Source organism: Limulus polyphemus, unplaced genomic scaffold (genome assembly GCF_000517525.1).
Source record: "Limulus polyphemus unplaced genomic scaffold, Limulus_polyphemus-2.1.2 Scaffold143, whole genome shotgun sequence".
Taxonomy (NCBI): domain Eukaryota; kingdom Metazoa; phylum Arthropoda; class Merostomata; order Xiphosura; family Limulidae; genus Limulus; species Limulus polyphemus.
Genome location: NW_013665753.1, coordinates 677333 through 681972, shown reverse-complemented (window position 1 = coordinate 681972; position 4640 = coordinate 677333). Strand labels below are relative to the sequence as shown.

The 4640-nt window shown below is 29.8% G+C and overlaps 1 protein-coding gene across 2 annotated transcripts in view; it reads right to left on the bottom strand.

The window, feature by feature from the left end:
* The window catches only part of LOC106474898 (long-chain-fatty-acid--CoA ligase 4-like), a 46548-nt gene extending 44880 nt beyond the window's left edge, over positions 1–1668 (bottom strand). The window contains exon 1 of one of the 2 annotated variants that reach the window (XM_022380157.1): positions 1569–1668. The gene's annotated coding sequence lies outside the window, so the exon portion shown is untranslated. The remainder of the gene's footprint in view (positions 1–1568) is intronic. The other variant, XM_022380161.1, reaches the window with a different exon arrangement.
* Between the last annotated feature and the right edge of the window lie 2972 nt (positions 1669–4640).

The window sequence follows — 4640 nt, the reverse complement described above, 5'->3', positions numbered from 1 at the left end:
TTGAAGAGTTAACTAAACATATGTTTCTCATACATTATGGCCCTACAACTGTACAATGATAACTTTGCTGGCCAGAGATTTTAAGGCTTTTGATCAGATGGCTCTTAAAGTTTTTTTTTAATTAACTGAAATGGTGTTACTAGTGTCATTTTCTTTTAATAGTCAAAAGTCAGTGACTTGGCTATTTCATTAGATGTATAAGAAACTGATGAGATTTTTAGTTTTCTACATGCTTTTTTTTTTTAAGTGAAAAAATTTAACATTTTCTATGCAGCATTTTTGTGGAACCTATTGGATTTTTCTGTTATATTAACTAATAACAACTATGAAGCTCTTTCTAAAATCTAAATGAAAATATATTGTCACAACTCCCTGCCAGCAAAGAAAATTAGCAGTTACAGCAGAATCCAGTTCAGTTAGAGAGTTATGTATTACTTTTCTAGGAATTTTCAATCTTGTTAAAGTATTAAAACAAAATGTTTTACACAAGCACTAAGAAATGGTATGACTACTTCATAGCTATACTTATATTTCTTTCACACACTTATGTACCAAGTATGACCTTTATCAAGACAGTTACATGAGATTTACTCACACATATCAAGATTCATTTCAGACAAAAACTTTTAGCAAAACATTGACTTCATATAAAGTATTCCAAGCAGAAAACTTCAACACAAATTTATATTCTTAAAGGTGGTGTAAATATTAATTACTGTAAATGAGTACATGTAAAATAACTGCAAATGCAAGACATTTAACTCTAAAAACCACCAGTTATTTGTACAAAGCTGCTTAGTTTGATACATCTTGGTTAACTCTACTCTTGGTTACTTCTTTTGTTAAGCTCCTACATAATTAGAATTTACTGGAAAAAAAAGTTTTGTCTAAAGCAATTTCTTTTTTTAAAATAATTTTAAGGGTATACAAAGTTCTACTTCTAATACATCAGAAAAGCATGAAAATTAAAATACTGAAGAATATGAAAACTTTATTAATATCTCCAATTTCAAAGTTTTTCTAAAATTAAAACTATAATAAATATGTGAATAAACATATAATTGCCACATCATTTAATCTATATTATAAAGAATTTTTTACATGAGAACACTACCAAAGTCTAAACTATTAGTATTACATTCTAAGCAGATTATAAAAGTTACACAGAATATTATTATTAATATTATACAAACTTCATCATTATATGATATTGATAAAATTATATTTTTTTAATGTGATTAAAACACAGTTCAAGTTAATTTTACATCAACAAAATACATAATGAAATGTTATATTGTTGGTAAAAACAAGGTATTACAGTGTTGTCCACTGTTACTGTTAGTATTTATCGTAAGACTTTAGATATTTTTCATTTTATCAATTTATGTACTATGTCCGAGTCTAAAGTCTAGGCAAAGGAAAGAACACTTTCAAGTTTTATTAATATTATATTACTTTTCTAAATCAGTCATACTTCAAAAACTAATATCTAATCTGATTTTTACCATAATCAATACACATATCACAATGTAAAACCATCAAAAAAAGGGTTTTACATTATTACTTACTTCAATAGTAATTCATAGAAAGACTTTGGTCAACCGGTATAAGTATTACGAACAACTACATAAATTTACCATTAAAACAAATGGTTGATCATGAGTATGTATTTGGTGTTTACGCCCTCTGTGAAGCACGTGAATACATACTAAGAACGAGTAAACAAAATAAATTGATAAGAGGTAAGGTATGAATATAATTAGATTTGAGAGAGGGTTAGCAGGCATTCTGATGGGTAAAATTGAAAAGGAAAAAGCGTGAGACTGGAAGAGCATTTTTGTCTCCATGGCATTGGAAACTGGATTGAAAATAAGAGACTTGAATTAGGAAAATTGGTATAGACGACTAGTAATAGAGATTCACGGAGAACCATATACACGTACATCGGTCCTCAGAACTGGTTAAGAAACCATGAATAATTGATTAAGTGTATATTGTAATCATGATTTAATAGTTATACAAGACAAATATACATATTGAATTCCATCACAAATATAAAAATATGAGCAAATTCAATATATATATAAGGATTTTACGAATTTTTACAATGAACTGTAATATTCCACCCAAATGTAGTGAAAATGAGTAAATTAAAGTTTAATTGATTGTTGTTGCTATCTGCTTGTTTGTTAATTCCCGGTAGAAATTCTTTCCGAGGAAAGTTTATTCTTTCTCGATACAAACTTTTAGTACACGGTAGTTCCACAATCAGTATGTGCTATAACTACCCTGTGCGAAAAATGTCAAAACAAACTTCACTGAAAAGTTTTTTTTTTTAATGTGATAGTGGAGATGATGTGAAAATGATGATATTGAGCCCACCAAAAAGAAACAGTGCACTTTCACCCGAAAATATGACAGTTGTGTCATCGCGGCTATTTCTGGTAAAATGTCAGTTTCTGATTCGTAAGACAGAAACTGACATCCAATACTGAGAGCATATTTAATGATTGCATTATGATTTCGATTCTGTGTAATATAAAATTGTTTATAATAGTGATAATAGCTCATTAAAAACACCATTTACCAAATAATCTTAGGCTTTGCTGAGATAACAATTTCTGTTCAGGTTAATAAACACTTGTGTTCAGTAACAGTAGAAATTTCTGAACTGAAACAATACCAAATCTAAGTTACATGCTCACTAAGGGAACAACTCGGAGGGAATAGCTTTACTGTATATCATCTAATAACTGAAGCTAACGGTGTTCCTAAGTAAAGTTATATAATTTCTAGTCATTACATGTATAGAATTCCAGACTTTCAGTTTGGATGGAATTGATGATGTCAAAACTAGATGATAGCTACAGGAAAACTAAACGTTTTCCATTCATAGAAGTGGTCACTGTTGTTATGCACTTTTGATGCCGGTTGACTATTACCCACTCTCGATAAAATCCAGTATGCTTGAGATGAAATTAAGTAAAAATTAAAACCCCAAAGACATTTATGTAATAGTAGATATTTTCTGTGAAACAAACTATGTGATGAATCCACACCTTCTATTTATGTGACGGATATCGTACGACGCAGTAACTGTGGCCATGATGGTTCGTCAGTTTTTCTGAATGATAGTAAAGTTAATTCTAGTAAAAAGAATAATACTAATAAAGGATTGGTGTGAAAAATAAATAAATAACGTTGTTTTATTAATTACCATAAATCTGATATGTAAATGACTTAAAGAAAAATTATAATAATTAAACTTCAATCACTTACTCTGGTTCACACCATAACAGTTGTTGCTCATGCAGTTAATAATATAAATAGTGATTATACCTCTACTATGTCTGTCATATCCCAGCCGGTCTGGTGAACCCTGGTAGTGGCCAAAAGCCCTCGTCAGAACTGGATATGGTAGATTTGTGTGATTGATATATTATTACATATTTTCTTTGCTTTCACTCATAAGTTCTTAGAGTGAAATACAACACTCCAGTAAAGTTGATCACCAGTTAGAAGTGAAGTAATTTTAATGATTCTCACAAAGTATCTAACAGGTAGATAAATAAGTTTCAGGGTAGGTGAAGGAAAGAGTACAAAGGAGTGGTAGTCCTCTTCAGAGCCTGTAGTTACTGGTAAAATTAATCTATACTCTTGCAGAATTTGTGGGGCACCAGAATTTGTGGGGCAAGTGGAGTAATGTGGTAGGTATAGTTTTTTTAAAGCATCTTTTGAATATTTTTGGCACCATCTATTGAATGGCACCACAAACAAAAATCCATAAAAAATTTCACACTTTGAATATTCAAGATTCAGACAGAAAATTAACTACGGTATGTACAACATCCATTTTATTATAATAGAACACAATTTTAAATAAAAGTACTCTTCTCACAACAAAAACACGAGTTTCACTAGGACTGTACGTGAGGGATTGATTATATCTTAATTGATGTAATTTTTAAATGTAGTACTGAGAAACTGGAGTTCTTAAAAAAACTGTAACTTTTTCAATAAATGGTACCACTTTTAATATATAAAAACATTACATTTTATATCCGCACAATCCGAACAGTTTTTCCGTGCAGAACTTACCAGAAAAATCATTTTTTTTAGAATATATTCACCTTTTCTAAATGTTTTTAATTAGGTACTAATACTACGATTAATAATAACTAGCACAAACAGCTGCCAGTATGGCGGAGTTTCCTCTAGCGAGAAGTAATGAAGAGCAGTCACCAAATACAATTTTCCAATAAAATTATTCAGGCATATAAATTTGCCATAAGTAAGTTTGTTTTGTTTTTTGTTGTTTTTTTTGCAGAGCTAGTTGTTAGAGCATAGAAGTACCGATGACTGAGTTTCAAGTCGATGAAATCCATATGTTCATAGCAGTGTGCTGTGCAGTTCTTTGGTACAATAAAATTTGCTTTCATAATTAGAGAAGTTTACTACGTTACGTATTACAATTTCAAATAGCCTAAAACTGAGTTAAATTGTAATTGAGATTTAGTAGTTAAATAAATGCCGATATATATCCATTTTATAATATTTGCCAACAAAATTGATACACACACAGTTTTCTTTGTTTTATACAAATATGTTTTAATATTGTTACGTCTCCGTTTGTTAATTGA